Genomic DNA, 18,239 nt, shown 5'->3' with positions numbered 1-18,239 from the left:
CATATGAATGTATATATATAGGTATATGAGTTGTGGTCAAAAACACTGCCATACATTGTACCTTGGTGCTCTTCTTTATATCTTCTTCCTGGGTGATTGTAAACAGCATATGTACCATATGTACTACCAGCTATGAGCTGAAAACCCTTAAATCTCTATCTTAAAATCAGACATATCACGTGAAATCCAGATTGGGATACTCAGCTGCCTTTAGATTGCCATCCCTATGTGACTCACAGTGATCTCAACTGCAAAATGTACAAATAAGAACTTATATTTCCCCATAAACCTGTTCTTCATAATCCACTAGTTTATTCATTTTTTTTTTTTTTTTTTGAGACGGAATCTCACTCTGCCACCCAGGCTGGAGTGCAGTGGTGCAGTCTCAGCCCACTACAACCTCTGCCTCCTGGGCTAAGCAATTCTTCTGCCTCAGCCTCCCTAGTAGCTGGGATTACAGGCACCTGCCACCATGCCCAGCTAATTTTTGTATTTTAGTAGAGACAGGGTTTCACCATGTTGGCTGGGCAGGTCTCGAACTCCTGACCTCAGGTGATCCGCCCGCCTCGGCCTCCAAAAGTGCTGGGATTACAGGGGTGAGCCACAACACCCGGCCTAATCCACTAGTTTAATTAATGGTTACCATCATCCACCTACTCATTTATTAATTTATTTGCTCCATAAATCCATAAATACCTACTGTATAATAAGAAATGTGCTGAGTATTGGAGATATAAAGATAATGATGATATCATGTCTATTCTGAATAAAAATCACAGTCAAAAACAGAAAAATAAACAAAGTCATGAAACAAAGTTGCCCAACTCTAGAAATCATATGTCCAGCATGCTACAAAAACAAAAATGGGCAAATGAATCCAGTCTGAGGAGTCTAAGAACGTTTTCTAGAGCTGCAGACCTAAGCTGAGGTTCAAAGTAAGAATAGCTGTAAACAGAGCAAAAGAAGAGGTTAGGGAGGGATGGGGACAGAGATTTTGTGTGTGTGTGTGTGTGTGTGTGTGTGTTGGGGGAGCCAAGGAGATAAGACAGGAAAGCATGAGTAAAAATACAGCAAAAACCATCTTGTCTGTGTAAGAAACTACAAGAAATGAGAGATATTGCTGAAGTTCAAAATCCCAGGCAGGAAGTGACAAGGCATGTGGAAACAAAAATCAGACCATGCAGATCGACATATGTCATGTTAAAGGTCAACTGTAATCCTGTAGGAGATGCAGAGGCAGTGAAGGGTTTTAAGTAAGGGAGAACGATGATTTGATTTGCATTTTAGAAAGATCACTCTGGCTGCAGCAGATAATTTCAAGAGTGCACAGTGAAGAGGCTTTTTCAGTAGTCAAGGTAAGATATAATGGAGATCTGAACCACAGTAATAGAATTGGCTACATAACAGTAAATTGAAGGAAGATTGATTTGATAAAAACAGTTTTGGGGAGACAAAACTGGCCATCCAGTCTCTTAAGCCAGAAATGTGGAGTGAGTCAAGGCTCCTCTCCCTAAAACTTTATCTTCCAAATTTAATCAGCTACTAAGGTCTATCCACTCTGTCTCTTTAATAGCTCTCAAATGTATGCCTCACTTTCCATTCCCACTGCTCTTGGCTTAGTTCAGATAGTTCATCCTCTGTAGCCAGGACTATTTGTTTGTTTATTTATTTATTTACTTATTTTGTTTTTTTTAATTATAGTTTAAGTTCTAGGGTACATGTGCGCAATGTGCAGGTTTGTTACATAGGTATACATGTGCCATGTTGGTTTGCTGCACCCATCAACTCATCATTTACATTAGGTATTTCTCCTAATGCTATCCCTCCCCCAGCTCCCCACCCTCTGACAGGCACCAGTGTGTGATGTTCCCTGCTCTGTGTCCAAGTGTTCTTATTGTTCAATTCCCACCTATGAGTGAGAACATGCGGTGTTTGGTTTTCTGTCCTTGTGATAGTTTGCCGAGAATGATGGTTTCCAGCTTCATCCATGTCCCTGCAAAGGACATGAACTCATCCTTTTTATGGCTGCATAGTATTCCATGGTATATATGTGCCACATTTTCTTAATCCAGTCTATCATCAATGCTTATTTTGGTTGGTTCCAAGTCTTTGCTATTGTGAATAGTGCCACAATAAACATACATGTGCATGTGTCTTTATAGTAGCATGATTTATAATCCTTTGGGTATATACCAGTAATGGGATTGCTGGGTCAAATGGTATTTCTAGTTCTAGATCCTCGAGGAATCGCCACACTGTCTTCCACAATGGTTAAACTAATCTACACTCCCACCAACAGGGTAAAAGCTTTCCTAATTCTCCACATCCTCTCCAGCATCTGTTGTTTCCTGACTTTTTAATGATCGCCATTCTAACTGATGTGAGATGGTATCTCATTGTGGTTTTGATTTGCATTTCTCTGATGACCAGCGATGATGAACATTTTTTCATGTGTCTGTTGGCTGCGTAAATGTCTTCTTTTGAGAAGTGTCTGTTCATATCCTTTGCCCACTTTTTGATGGGGTTGTTTTTTTCTTGTAAATTTGTTTGAGTTCTTTGTAGATTCTGGATATTAGCCCTTTGTCAGATGGGTAGACTGCAAAAATTTTTCTCCCATTCTGTAGGTTGCCTGTTTACTCTGATGGTAGTTTCTTTTGCTGTGCAGAAGCTCTTTAGTTTAATTAGATCCCATTTGTCTATTTGGGCTTTTGTTGCCATTGCTTTTGGTGTTTTAGTCATGAAGTCCCTGCCCATACCTATGTCCTGAATGGTATTGCCTAGATTTTCTTCTAGGGTTTTTATGGTTTTAGGTCTTATGTTTAAGTCTTTTAATCCATCTTGAATTAATTTTTGTAAAAGGTGTAAGGAAGGGATCCAGTGTCAGCTTTCTACACATGGCTAGCCAGTTTTCCCAATACCACTTATTAAATAGGGAATCTTTTCCCCATTTCTTGTTTTTGTCAGGTTTGTCAAAGATCAGATGGTTGTAGATGCGTGGTGTTATTTCTGAGGCCTCTGTTCTGTTTCATTGGTCTATATATCTGATTTGGTACCAGTACCATGCTGTTTTGGTTACTGTAGCTTTGTAGTATAGTTTGAAGTCAGGTAGTGTGATGCCTCCAGCTTTGTTCTTTTTGCTTAGGATTGTCTTGGCAATGCGGGCTCTTTTTTGGTTCCATATGAACTTTAGTTTTCTCCAATTCTGCGAAGAAAGTCATTGGTAGCTTGACGGGGATGGCATTGAATCTATACATTACTTCGGGCAGTGTGGCCATTTTCACAATACTGATTCTTCCTATCCATGAGCAAGGAATGTTTTTACATTTGTTTGTGTCCTATTTTATTTCCTTGAGCAGTGCTTTGCAGTTCTCCTTGAAGAGGTCCTTCACATCCCTTGTAAGTTGGATTCCTAGGTATTTTATTCTCTTTGTAGCAATTGTGAATGGGAGTTCACTCATGTTTTGGCTCTCTGTTTGTCTATTATTGGTGGAGAATAGGAATGCTTATGATTTTTGCACATTGATTTTGTATCCTGAGACTTTGCTGAAGTTGCTTATCAGCTTAAGAGTTTTAGGGCTGAGAAGATGGGGTTTTCTAAGTATACAATCTTGTCATCTGCAAACAGGGACAATTTGACTTCCTCTTTTCCTAATTGAATACCCTTTATTTCCTTCTCCTGCCTGATTGCCCTGGCCAGAACTTCCAATACAATGTTGAATAGGAGTGATGAGAGAGGGCATCCTTGTCTTGTGCCAGTTTTATAAGGGAATGCTTCCAGTTTTTGCCCATTCAGTATGATATTGGCTGTGGGTTTGTCATAAATAGCTCTTATTATTTTGAGATACCTACCATCAATACCTAGTTTATTGAGAGTTTTTAGCTTGAAGGGGTGTTGAATTTTGTCAAAGGCCTTCTCTGCATCTATTGAGATAATCATGTGGTTTTTGTCATTGGATCTGTTCATGTGATGGATTACGTTTATTGATTTGTGTATGTTGAACCAGCCTTGCATCCCAGGGATGAAGCTGACTTGATCATGGTGCGTAAGCTTTTTGATGTGCTGCTGGATTTGGTTTGCCAGTATTTTATTGAGGATTTTCGCATTAATGTTCATCAGGGATATTGGTCTAAAATTCTCTTTTTTTGTTGTGTTTCTGCCAGGCTTTGGTATCAGGATGATGCAGCCAGGACTATTTGATATTTTAATAATCCCTCACTTGTCTATGTGTAACCATCCCTGCTCCCTTTCTGCCAATCAGCCACACCACCAACAGAGCAATTATAATTTTTCTTGAAGGCAAAACCCCTTAAAGCCATCTGTGATCTGATTCCTGTCCATTTTTGCAACATCAGTTACTATTATCCCCCAGCCTCCCCTCTCAGCTTACATTTTACAATAAGTACTTAGAGTTCTCAAAATGAAAAAAAAAAAAGGTTCCTTTTCCATACTAATATGACTTGGTACGCTGCAACGGTTTCTCTTTTTGGAATGCCTTTCTCCTGTCTCCACCCTCACATCTGTCTGGAATACTGTTCCTCCTCTTTGAAGACTCAGTTTCAATCACCTCATTTTTTATAATATCTTCCCTGACATCCACCACAACCCCAAGCAGACTGGATCACACCCATCTTCACACCATTACTGCACCCTGTGCGTATGGCTATCAGAGGACTGAGCACTCTGTAATGTACTCAATTTTGTGAATCTCTGTTCCTACCAGAGAGAGAGAAACTTGAGTTTTTTTACCCTTGATAGTCTGGGCAGTGCCTGGCACATGGTAGTTGTTCAATGTATGTTTACCAAAGAAAAAGAATCAACAATCAAAACCACTAGAACAGGTCTTTGTCCTCCTAGCCACATATCATCCTATAATACCACAGTTCTTGATTTTTGTAATGCAAATATTAGATGGGAACTCTTAAAATGACACTGAGAACTTTAGGCTTCTTCTGCTGGTCTACTTCAAAGTGGTAGAACATTCAACTTTCTCCAGAGCTCCAGTTTTCATAACCAGTCTATTCAATATTTCCTACTTGATGGGTTGCCCTCAGCTTAAACTCAATGTAATCTAACAAAATTGTTACGAATTGATTATGTCTCCTGCAAATTTAGATGTTAACACTCTAATCCCTCATGTATTTAGATGTGAGTCCTATGAGAGGTGATTTGGTCATGAAGGTGGAACCCTAATAAATGGAATTAGTGTCATTATAAGAAGAGACACAGGGAAACAATCTCTTTTTCCACCATGTGAAGACACATTGAGAAGGTGACTGTCTGCAAACCAGGAAGAGGACACTCAACAGGAATCAAATCCACCAGTACCTTGATCTTGGACTTCCCAGCCTCCAGAATTGTGAGAAACCAAAGTCTGTTGTTTAAGCCACATAGTTTATGGTATTCTGTTTTAGCAGCCTCAAGTAAGACACTAATCCTCCTTCATTCCAAAATACTACACCCCACAAAAAGCTTCTCCTAATTCCACTATTTCTTTTCATGGTTCAGCATTTTCCAAGTCACTCAAAAGCCAAAACTGAGAGCTGCCTCAGCCTTCTCCCTCTGTCTTGCTTCCCATAACCAACACCAAATGCAGCACCTCTTTTCCATTCCCAATTCCACTGCCCTCGCTCAGGACTCTTTTACTTTGTCCCTGGACTTCTATAATCATCTTTTAACTCATATTCTTAGAATAAGCGTTTAATTTAAAAAAAATTAATCATTCAATACATAGGCACACCATTATCATAAAAATATGAAGTATATAATATGGACAATTATAGTCCCCCTTATGACTTAAGTCTCACTCCTGGCCCAGAAAATAATTTTCCAAGTTTAATATGCATCTGAACAATAGAAACACTCAAGTGCCTACTATGTGCCAGGTGCTATTTAAAGCAATTTAAATAGATTAATTTATTTAATTTTCACATCATACCACCCTAGGGGTCATGTAAAATTATCTCTATTTTCCACACAATGAAAAAAAATGCTGAGGCGGTTAAGTATCTTGCCTGAAGTCACACAGCCAGTAAGTAACTATTCATTTACTTAAACACGTATTTATATGCATATAAGATTTTACATATACATATGTATATGTTTTAGGCTTTTTTCCCATTTTACACAAAAGGGATAGCAGTATGTGTATTTTCTTTGTATCTTCACTGAACAACATACCTTCTGTATCTTTCCATGTTGGTAGATATAAATTTACCTCATTCTTTTTAACTGCAATGTGTTATTACAAAGTATGATATAGCATAATTTATTTATCCAATTCACTATTGATGAATATTTATGTTGTCTTCAATTTTTCACTACTGGAAAAAAATGATGTGATGCATATCTCTGCACATAAATCAGAGCACTCATGTGTGAACAGATCTATAGCATAATTTGTAGAAATAGCACTGCTGGTATTTCTATTTTTAATTCTGATGCATTCTGCCAAAATATCTCCAAAAAGGCTGTGCCAAGTTACATCCTCCCTAACAATATATAAAGGTGCCTATTTCCCTAAGCACTTGCCAACACTGAGTATTATCCATCATTTTAATTTTTTAACAATCTGATGGGTTCTTTGATGCTTTTTAACAGTCTAGGATCTCTTTGGTGCTGTAACTTGTATTCCTCAAAATCCAAATGCCGTTGATCATCTTTTCAAATGTTTATTAGACAACCGTATTTTTTTTCTGAGAATTCGTACTCATATCCTTTGCCCAATTTTCTCTTGGACTGTTTGTCTTTTTTATGTTTATTTGCTGACTATTTTGCATGTTAGCAATTTTGATACTTTGGCATATATATTGCAAATAAAATTTTCCCAGTCTGTGACTTACTTTTACATTTTGTCTATGGGTCTGCAATTATATCAGTTTTAAAAATTATGCAGTAAATCTTATCAGTCCTTTCCTTTATCGATTCTAGGTGTTGTGTCTTGCTTAGGAAGGTCTTTCCCACTCTAAGATTGAGTATATTTTTCGACAGTTTTTACAAACATTTTTAGTGTTGTTTGGTTTATAAAATTTAGCACAAGTCCACCTGAAATATATTGTCGTATATGGCATAAGGAAAGGCTAAACCTATCCCATACCAACTGACAAACAGATAACCAATTATTCTAATGTCTTTAAACAGTACAACCCTCTAGTCACTGATTAGAAGTGTAGTATATAATGAAGGTAGCACTCTTCATACACTAAATTTCCAAGTTGGTTTGTAACTACACTCTCTCTTCTGCTCCATGGTTCTATTTATGTATTCCTGTGCCAAGATTTCATGTTTTAATTGCTATAATTTTAAAGTTGCTTAGGATAGCTAGAAAATCATCCTCCCCCTTAGCCCCATGTGTTTAAAAAATTATGGCTATTTACTCTTGACTTTATCTTCCAAGGGAATGTTAGAATAGGCTAGTCAAGTTCCATAAAATATCTTATTGGAATTTAGCATAGTATTGCATCAAATTTATAAATTAAAAATTACCATCTTTACCACACTGAATCTGAGAATTAATCTTTAAATACCAATTCAACAACATAACGTCCTGCTACAATTTTTTTTCCAACTGACATTGGGATAAAGATAAAGCTCTTCAGTGTCTAGTTTTCAAATCCCACCTCCCAAATTTGGTTTAAACTAGCCATCTCATCAAATTGATTCCCCTTATTTTTCATCCACAAAGCTTTTCAAACCAGTATACTGATTCTATCCTAAATAATCCTTCATTCCCTGTGCTAGAGATGCCATGCAATTAGGAAAGGGATAAAGCAGTTATATTCTTTGTCTACACATCCTCACTTTGAAGTGCTAACATTCTGGGTCTATCCAAGATCCATCATTACCCTTTAACAAGGCAAGAATAGGTATACTTTTCCTTATTAACTTAAACAGATTTGAGTTTGCAGGGGGAAAAAATAGAGCTTTTTATGATTAAATAATCTATGACAATACAGTCATCCCTCAGTATCTGCTGGGGATTGGCTGCAGGACGCCCACACCCTTGCCACAGGATACCAAAATCTGCACATACTCAAGATCTACAATTGACCCTGTGAAAACAGTGGAACCAGCAGAACCAGGAAACTGGCATATAGAAAAAGTCTGTCCTCCATATCTGCAGTTTGCCCATCTGGAGAATATTGTTTGGTTGCAGATATGGAGCCTGGAGATACAGAGGGCAAACTGTATTTATTGAAAAAAAAAATCCACGTATAAGTGGATCCACACAGTTCAAATCCATGTTGTTCAAGGGTCAACTGTACATTGTTTTTTCATCATTCATGGGAAAGGGAACTTGGTGTTGAGCAAGGAAACAGATAATGTGATCTGAAGCTTGAGGAGACCTCACTGGGTCCAAACTCTCAACATGCAGGAAAGAATTCATGCAGTCTTTGACAGATCGGTAAATATTAAAAAGAAGTGAGAAAAGGTTAGAAGAACTGAGATAACACTACCTGAGAAGAGAAGACTAAAATTAAACTGAAAAATGTTTCAGGTGTGTGTTAAAACTTGGAGGAGGTGGGAGTTGGGTCTGCCAAGAAGTCTGGGAGAGGCTGCATTACAGCAAAGTCACCACACTGAGGGAGCAGAGGATCAGGAATGACAAAGGGTCAGGGTGGCCACACGAGGGTAGTAGAGAGCAGGTTAACAGAGAGACCTTGGCGAAAGTGAAAAAAGTTATTGGAACTGAAAATCTAGATCCAAGCAGTGCTTTATACTCGGACAGTGAACACAGGGCAAGATTCTATGGTACACTCAGAGAAACAGAGGAACATCTCCCTGCTCTAGGGTGAAGAGGTCACAGAGAAAGGTAACTAACAAACATGTATTGGGTTATATGCTAGGAGTTTTACATAAATGTCCTCATTTAATAATCTTTACAAGCCTACAAGATAGACAATAACAATGTCTGATGTTTAACACATGAAAAGACTGATCTCAAATGACATAAGTGGCACAGCTGGTATTTAAGCCCAGATGAGTCCACTTTCTAAATCCAGGCTTTCTCACTCTCCTGCACTCTTCTGCCTTTCCAATGAGTCAGAAGTGTCTCCTTGGAGCTGGGCCCAGAACCTGGTTAACTTTCTCAAAGCAGCACACACAGTCTTTCCTAGGCCTTCATAGTCCACATGAAAAAAAGCTATGGCCTTTTGTGAACATGGTGAGAACACTAAATGTATCTGCATCCATTCTTGGCTTAGCCACAAGGAATAGCAGCAGCAGTCATCAGCCTGACAGGTATGGGCACACAGGCACAGCGGTCCACAAGGAAGCCCTGGGACTGGAAACTGGTGGCAAACCTCAACAGATGTCACCTTGCTAGGGCATACTACTTTCAGTAATAGCAAGCTCTGGGATTTTAGGGTTTAAAAAGATTTTAAGACCAAAATGCACCACAAGAAACAGATTAAAAATAATCTGAAAAGAAACAGATTAAAAATAAAGAACAGTAAAAAACATACAAGAGGGCATGGAATAGCATATCATAGCTTATCATGTTCAACTCATGACCATCAGCCATAGCCTCACTCACCTACTGGACCTGTCCTGAACACAACTATTTAAGTGAAAAGGATCAGAGAAAAAGTACTAAAATGATAAAAGAAATGGCAGAAGGTTAAGAATTAGGACATTTCACCTAATGTAGAGGAGGTTAAGGGGCAATTTAATAACAGTCTTAAATCCTCTAGAGGGACATTATATAGAGGCTCATAAAAAGAAAGAGATATCTTATTTCATGAACCAGAGAAAAAAAGTCTTAAATGGCAGTAGGAGGTTTACTTTGGACCTAAGACAAAAGTTCTTGCTTGTAAAAATCAAAGTGTAAAATCAAAGAATGTGAACGCTCTTCTCTAAATAAACCAGCATTTAATAAGCACCTATTATGTGCCAGCTACTGTTATGTGCAATATCCCCTAAGTTCCTGGCAACTCGACTTTGATCAAAGTTGACAGGGTTTGTTTCCTCATGGAATTTACATTTACTGGGAGAAGGAATAAAGACAATAATAAACAAAAGATAAATTATTAGGAAAATAGAAGAAAATGACAAGTGATTGCAAGGGAATGAGATGGCCTTTTTGAGGAAGTTAATTTAGGCTGAGATGTGAAAGCAGAAGTGGCTTAGCATGAAGCAGGGCAGGAGCGTTCTGGTTCAGAAGGAAGAGCCAGTGCAATGGCATAGAATGGGAATGGGCTTGATGTGGTGGAGATACAAGAAACAAACAAACAAACAAACAAAAAACAGATACTGTGGCCATGGGGTTACATGAGGTTAGAGAGATAGGGAAACGCCAGATTACACAGGATCTTACAAACAAGGTCAGCAATTGCTGGAGAGGAAGAGTCAAGAAAATTTGTTGAAAGACTCAGTGATATTTTTTGGTTTTACACCTTAACACAACTGTGTTCTAATGAGCTACTTACACGTATGGTTCCCTCAGGAGCTAATGAGCTCTTGTCAGTAGACCCAGGCTATGGTGAGTCATTTCTCAGGCTTGTCAGGGCATAGGAATCACCTGGGAGCACCTGTTAGCACTATGGTCAGGAATCTTTATTATTAACCTAGAACCGAAATATCCTAAGCATCTGTATCATTTGTAACAGGTGGCTCCAGGTAACTGTTTGGATCAGGCACAGATGGGTATGCTGGTTTATTGGCATGACCAAGTTTTAGAGACACACCTAAATTAAGATCTCAGCCCCACCAGTTAAGGTGTGACTTGTAGGAAGTTACAAAATTCCTGAGCCTCATTTTCCTCATCTGTAAAATGAGAATAATACTACCTACAAGTCATGGGGTTGTGCATAAGACTAAATGATAGAGCATAAGCAAGGTGCCAAGTGCATAGTACGCACTCCATTAATGCTGAATACATAAATACATGCATGAACATATGAAACCTATGGGTAAATAAAAAGCTAAATATATTCACATTCACTCTTTGTAATGCTTGCTGTTTTGAGCCTGCAATGTTCCTTACCACCAGAAAGAGCCCAAGATCTCAGAGAATGAAGGTAGGATCCTGGATAAGAAAAAAACCTCCACATTCTGCCTCCTACTTAGCCTTTCTTCTTCTCTCTCCTCCCATTCAATTGGCCTAGCTATTCTGACTCACCACCCCCTACCCTTTTCCCACCTCTACCCTCCCCTGAAACGGAAAAAAAAAAAACCTCACTTGGCTTTCCTCCCCCTCCAATCTGCCCTAGAGATGACCCCCAGCTCGTTGCCAGGGAGATGGTCTGGGTAACAGGTGCTACTGAGGGAAGGCTTTTTCTGTCAGGAACTGCTTAGGGTGACCAACCATCCCAGTTTGCTCAGGACTTTCCTGATGTTAGCACTGAAAGTCCTGAAAAACGACTCAGTCCCTGGCAAACTGGGACAGTGCTCATAATCCTTCACGCTTTACTCTACAAAACCTTATGTCGCTGCACACAGTTGTCAGCATCTGTGTGCCCTACAGCACTGTCCACCCTGCGTATTGGTGTCTGGGTCCTGTAACAGTGTTCTGCGTGCTATCTCTACCTTACCCATAGGAGCTAAGACAGGACCACACTCACTGGGTCCTATTTAATCTCATGGTACTGGATTTGGGTCTCCAGAAGGGTCAGGCTTCTGTATCAAATGATGTGTATCCCTCCAATCCATCCATCCACTACTGCCAGAGTTATCGCTCTAAAATGTAAATCTGGCACTGACATTTCCCTGCTTAAAATCCTTCCTTGACTCCTTGTCTGCAGAATAAAGAGCAATCTCTAGCATAAATTTCTTTCAAAATTTAGCCACGACTAACCATGCTGCTTCCTGTTTTAGTGTTTTTGCATATGCCATACCCTCTTTTGTAATGTCTTTCATCCCTTAACCTGCCCCACACCTAGTCTTAAGGTTTTTCACAAATTTACTCTTTGCCTCCTCTCTTCTCTCACTGTGCCTTATACATAATTTTCCTGTAGCACTTATCACATGATGTAGTGATTGTGTATTCGCAAGCCTATCTTCTCTACTGAACTATGAGTTCCTTGAAGGTAGATTTCATGACTTACTCATCTTTGTATTCTCAAGTGACTAGCACCAGACGTTGACATTTTGTTGTAGCATTTTTTAACATCCACTTCTATTTTATGATTCTGAAAAGAAAACCATGACTGTCAGATTGGTCTTAATTACCAAGTATTTTGCATCCCCAAATATTATCCTATCCCCAACCCTCGCATTATCCTTCACAGCTAAAATGAGTCTCAAAAATGGGGTGGTAATTGGGAATAAGGGTAAGACCACCCACTGAACGTTTTATTCTATATATTTTTAAAAGCTAGGAGCTTATAAATTTTTTAATAGGCTGCAACAAAACATCCAGGTCAAAACAATTTCAACTAGCATTGTGCAGGCACATAGACACGCAAAAAATAAAATGAAATAAATCGCCAGGCGTGTTGACTCACTCCTGTAATCCCAGCACTTTGGGAGGCTGAGGCAGGTGGATCGCTTGATGTCAGGAGTTTGAGACCAGCCTGACCAACATGGTGAAATGCCCTCTCTACTAAAAATACAAAAATTAGCCCTGCGTGGTGGCATCCATGTGTAATCCCAGCTACTCGGGAGGTTGAGGCAGGAGAATCGCTTGAATCCAGGGGGGCAGGAGTTGTAGTGAGTCGAGATTGCACCACTGCACTTCAGCCTGGGCAACAGAGTGAGACTCATCTCAAAAATGATAATAATAATAAATTAATATTTTTAGTAAGTAAATAGTAAATAATAAATAAAATAAAACTATAAATGAATGAATAAATGATCAAGAAGTTCTCTTCTGGACATAATAACTTTTTGTGTTCTTATACACAAACACATTTGTTTCCCAGGCATGATATAAAATTATAAGACTTTTGCTTGATTTTGTTTATACTAACAAATATACCAGAATGACACTGCTCGGAAACTTTCTAGAACTCCTATTTGGTAACTGCCTTAAGAACCAACAAATAAGTCAGCTTATAAGTCATTTACTATTACTTTACAGCCAAGTCTTGTTTGTTAATATTACACAACACGAACCACCAACTTATCCATAAGGCTTGAATCTCAAAGATGTCTGGCTATTTTTTAAATTAAAAGCCAGACTCAAAGGATAAACATTCTCCACAACTGAAGTTATGCAAAGGGCTGTGGCAGGTTCTAAAATCAATTCCAAAAATTACAAAACGTACTTCAAGTAAGTGGATGAAAATATTTGTATATTAGGATCAGTTACTTTATTTTGGGGCATATTATATCAATGTGATCACATGCATATATAGCTGCAGGGGGTATGCCAATGAAGTGTAGTTATATGCATGTATGTGCTTCTGGGAATAAAATGATTTGTCAAGCCTATGTATTTACAGACATATCATTTGGGATTACCTCAGAATTAACTAAGAATCTATACTTTTTCAGTTTCTACACAAAGCACTCGGATAAATGAGATTCACAAAATATCATTCCTGCCCTCAAAGAGCACATGGAGGAGAAAAACATAGACAAATCATTGCAACACAAAGAAGTGTAACAGTGGAGATATATATTCAATACAGTGGTAGCACCTAGCAAGGAGTGATTATATGTAGATAGGAAGCTTCAAAGAGAGGCAACACCTCATCAAAGTTTGGATGGATAAACGCGAGCACAAGTTTCATCAGGCTTAATGAGATGGGCAATCCAGGTATAGAAAATAGTATGTGCAAAGACACTGAGGCATGAAACAACATAGTGTGTTTGGGAAATTACAAGCCATTTGATATTGCTGGAGCACAGAATCTAAGGGAAAGAATACAGAGATATTTCGTTGGAGAAGCGACTGATAGCCATGTAACTGAAAATGTGTATTTTGGTTTGCAGATGATTATGTGTGTCTACTGTCTTTCCATAGTACCTCAATCAGCCTGTAGCTGGAGGAACAGTGACACATTTATTTATTACATGATTTTATTTTTGCCTGAATTTATCACAAAAAAATGTCCCTGGTCTCTGCACATATTTATTTTACTCCCCCATTACTCTCTCAACTTTTACTCGTTTCCTTCTGCAATCTAGTTTCTAGCTCCCTTTCCCCTTGGAGTATCTCCTCCCATATTGATCTGAGTTCATCTACAGTCTCATAGGCCATTCTCTTTTCTAATATCATGCAACTCCCATCTTTCCTTCAGAACCAAACTTATATGACCTCTTCTCTGAGAAGCCTTCTTGGCTAAGTGCAATGACTGAAAATTTAGAGTTTGCAGTAAGACAACCTGTATTTGAAACCCGAGTCTGTCATTTACCATCTTTGTGCTCTTGTACCAGTCGTTTTGCCTCTTCAAGCCTCACTGTCATCATCTGTAAAACAGGGGTAATGAATACTGACCAGCATGCTTGTGAATATTAAGACGGATAATAAATGTAAAGAACTTAGTATATAATTTGACCCTTAATAGTTATTGCTAATAATAAATTTAACTTCTCTAGAAATTCTCATGCCTAAGTCATATGTATATATAGGGTGATTTAATTTGGTAGATATTTACCTTGACTTTATCTGCTTTTCTGGTAAGCCGTGGGAGGCAGTGCTGCTGCTTTGCACAACTCCAATTTGAACAATGCCCCCTGGAGTTGTGCAATATGGCAACTCTGGGAAAGAGGAGGGCTTTCAGTTTGTTTCCATTTATAGTTTGAATATTTTAACTTTATAAATAAATTAATGTCTTAAAAGTGTCAGTGGGGTCTCTGGGCCAGAAGATTTGGGGGCTTTTGTTGGGTTGGTTTGTATTTTGTATCACTATTTAAAAAGAAAAAAAAGACTAAACCAATAATAACATGCTTTGAAGAAACTCAGTCTTTTAGAAGTCATTCCAATCAGTATTAGTTTTTAGTAGAAGTTCAATTAAAAAGTATTTATTGACAGAAAGAAGAATGAGCACAAGCCTTCAGGTCAAGTAGACCTGGATTTGGATTCACTATTTACAAACTACATAATCTTGTTAAACCTTTGTTTCCTTGATTTGGTAAGGGAGCTAATCATTCCAGACACACTCAGGTACTTTCTGGTACTTAAGTGAGCTACTGTGTACATAAAGTACCCAGCACAAAATCTGGCATTTGATGGGTTCTCAATAATGGTACCTATGATCATTTTTATTATGTGCAAGTTGCTGCTCTGGTTGCTGGTTTAAAACTGGTTAGAATCAAGATGCTGGTTAAAATTGGTGATTAAATTCAGGTTGGTATTAGGATTAATAGTCAGAGCCTATAATAGATTAGGGTTAGGACTGAAATTACAATTCAATTAAGGTTACAATTGTAATGCATACAGGGGTTATTATTAAGGTTGGTGTTAATTAAAACTGGATAATAGAAGTAAGAAGCAGTATGAGGAGTACTGGTTTAGCTGGGTAGAAAATTGAAGAGGAAAGCAATGTGGAAACCTATGTAGAATTTACTGATACAGAAAACTCATAGAGGAGAAAAAAGGGTTAGAGTACAAAGCAGAATCTGAATGGATATTAAGCCTTCTTAATTTTTTCCCTACAGGTGCTGTCATCTTCTCCCTGATGAATATGTAAAATTCACCCACTCAGGCTGAGTTCTTTCCCTTTTCCCTCCCGGGCAGGAGCAGCGTGGGGAAAGGAATGCCCAGTGCCCACACAGCTGCGTTTAGTCCAGCACCAGTGCCAGCATCACATTCCACACCCCCAGCTACCCAGGCTGTTGCTGAGTGGACAGGGGCACCTAGAAGGCAAAACCCGCCTTCTCTCCACTCCCCTTCCCTGCTTCCTCAGATTTTCACTGTAGCTACCAGCTCTGTAATCCCACAGACAACCTACTCCAGACTTTGTGCACGTCTCTGGGAAATGCATATTGTATGTCACAGCGTTCAGAGTGGAAAGTAACCATAGAGATCACAATCCAACATGGATACTTTTATTTTACCTATTTTCATGATGGGGTTAATCCTTGTAGGTCAATCTTTCTTTGTAAAACTATATTCTTAGTGAGTACGGTGGGCACCTGTAGGATGCTGGGTGCACATGTAAAAAGGGCATTAGAATGACTACAGGCAAGAAGTTATTCCAAATGCTAACATCCACATCAGTAGGAGAAACTACTCTTTCACTCTGAAATATGCAAGGGTGAGGAATTCCTCAAATTGGACACCGCTCCGGAGTTTTGGGAATGATTCCTCTTATCCTTCCTGCCTCCAAGGGTACTATCTCCCATTCCCCACCCAGTGGTGGCAACCCTTCTACCAGCTAGCTGTATGAACACAGAAAGTCATTTAGCTTCTCTGAGTTTCATTTTCCTCATCTGTTCAACAAGCGGTATTAATTAGATAATCTTGAAGGTCCCATACAACTCTAACATTCTTTTATTCTATAATTCTAAAAGCCAGTGACTGTTTCCTATTCCCAGGACTTAAACTGTTGCCAAACTGATGCTGATGATGCAGAAAGGAGAAGAGGAGCCAGTAGGAAAAGAGCATTCCAGAGTCTCATTTGCTAACTCTTAATACTCTCTCCAAAACAGCTTTCCTCCTTACCTCTCACCCTTGGTTCTTGTCCCATGCAGTTACAGTAGAGAGTAGGGCCAGACCAGCAAGTATTTCAGAATTAAGGGGGTCAGGCAGAAGGGGATCACTGCAGAGCAGCAGATGGAAAAGACAGATTAATTAGAAGACTATGAGACCTAATCCTACATCCTGCCCTCCCTATCCCACCCATCCCCACTCTCACTCCCCTCCCCCTCCATTAACCTGTTCTCTCTTAAGCCCACTTAGATGATCTCTAAGATGTCTTCTAGCTGCAAAGATAATACTCTTTATCCACTAAGATGCTTTAACTAGGGTAGTCTGATCTTTCCCTTCTGAAGCTGATTTGTTTTGAAAACACCCACATTACTGCCTGCTCTCTGCATAACTAACTTCATGCCAACATGGCCCCACCTCTGTGGGAAAGTTCAATCTTTCCTATATCTCTCCCCCACCCCCTAGCCCAGCCTCTTCTCTCTCTTACATCCAGGTTTCCACACCCCTCAAATATAGTACCCCCTTTATTTTCACTTTTTGGAGATTCCAAGATATCAACAAACCCTAGGAGACAGAATGGTCTGGAGTCACTGAGATATATCAAGTCAGGCAAGTCAGACAGCCAAAGATGGTCAACACTTCCCTGCAAGAAAATCTTAACTATCCAGGCACTCAAGAAATGTCCAAGAGGCAGGCAGAACTCTTCTCCCAGAAACCATCAACTCTAACAACCCTAAGAGAAAAACTGTGGGGCAGCATCCTGACAATCCAGAAGGATTTCCCTGGGGAATATTTCCCCTGACCTCTCCATCATTGCTTGTAATTTATATAGGACTTTACTGGTAACCAAGTACTTTCCACACCCCTGCCCGTGAGTTTCTGGGTGACAGAGACATTAACTACATCACAGAGGGCTGAAAAACTCTGTTTTCAAGAAGGAAAGATTACCCAAACATTAAGGATTAGCCCAGTGAGACAGTCATTAGCACACAAAGAGAGCTGGTCTAAGAGTTAGAAGACATGCACCCAAATCCCTCATCTAGGGATAAAATATTAGCCTCACAGGATTGGAAGACACTTTAAAATCATATTGTTGCACATCCCAGCCAACACTTGTGTCTTCTACTATTAACTGTCAGTGTAACCTTGGTTCAGTTAGCCTCCTTTGAGCCTCAGTTGTACCTATATAATTAAGGGGTTGGAATAGACATTTTCTAAGAATTCTTAGATATCTAATATCATTTTATTCTAGAATTCTAACATTTAGAAATGTATTTCCAAAAGCTAAGTCTCAGTAAAACTGATTTAGAAAGATCCCTTTCTGAGATACATCAAGACTCGGAGATACTCAGTCACAAAGAATGGCAAACACCAGGAACTTGGGACACTTAAGCCAAGACCAAGTACAAACACCCTGCATCTCTCATCTTGTTATATCTGGCCTCAGGAATGACAGCAGCTTTGGTCACAGACGCAGGGGTCCTTGGAGGGTTTCTAGATCAGACTCTTCATCCATGAACCTTACTAACTCAAACTTGAGATGGGCGAGATCCTGCAAAAGAACAAGAAAGAAGAAAACGTATTGGAGAAAGGAACTGGGGGTTAAAGGGATGTAATAGGGAGGGTTAAGAAAGAAAACGACTGAGTTGCTTTGTTAGGCTGCCAGATTGGGCAAGAGTCTGGGGTGAAATCATGTTTTCAGAGGGT

The 18,239-nt window shown here is 39.2% G+C and overlaps 1 protein-coding gene across 2 annotated transcripts in view; it reads right to left on the bottom strand.

The window, feature by feature from the left end:
- AIM2 (absent in melanoma 2) overlaps positions 1-18,239 on the bottom strand; it is a 110,045-nt gene that overhangs the window by 90,381 nt on the left and 1,425 nt on the right. For both annotated transcript variants that reach the window (XM_055112817.2, XM_055112813.2), the window contains exons 2-5: positions 16,761-18,084; positions 16,548-16,644; positions 14,296-14,350; positions 12,043-12,126 (exon numbers count right to left, since the gene is read on the bottom strand). The gene's annotated coding sequence lies outside the window, so the exon portion shown is untranslated. The remainder of the gene's footprint in view (positions 1-12,042; positions 12,127-14,295; positions 14,351-16,547; positions 16,645-16,760; positions 18,085-18,239) is intronic.

The sequence above is a fragment of the Pan paniscus genome, chromosome 1, assembly GCF_029289425.2.
Source record: "Pan paniscus chromosome 1, NHGRI_mPanPan1-v2.0_pri, whole genome shotgun sequence".
NCBI lineage: Eukaryota > Metazoa > Chordata > Mammalia > Primates > Hominidae > Pan > Pan paniscus.
The sequence above is the reverse complement of the archived record's forward strand: the minus strand, read 5'-3'. Positions and strand labels throughout refer to the sequence as shown.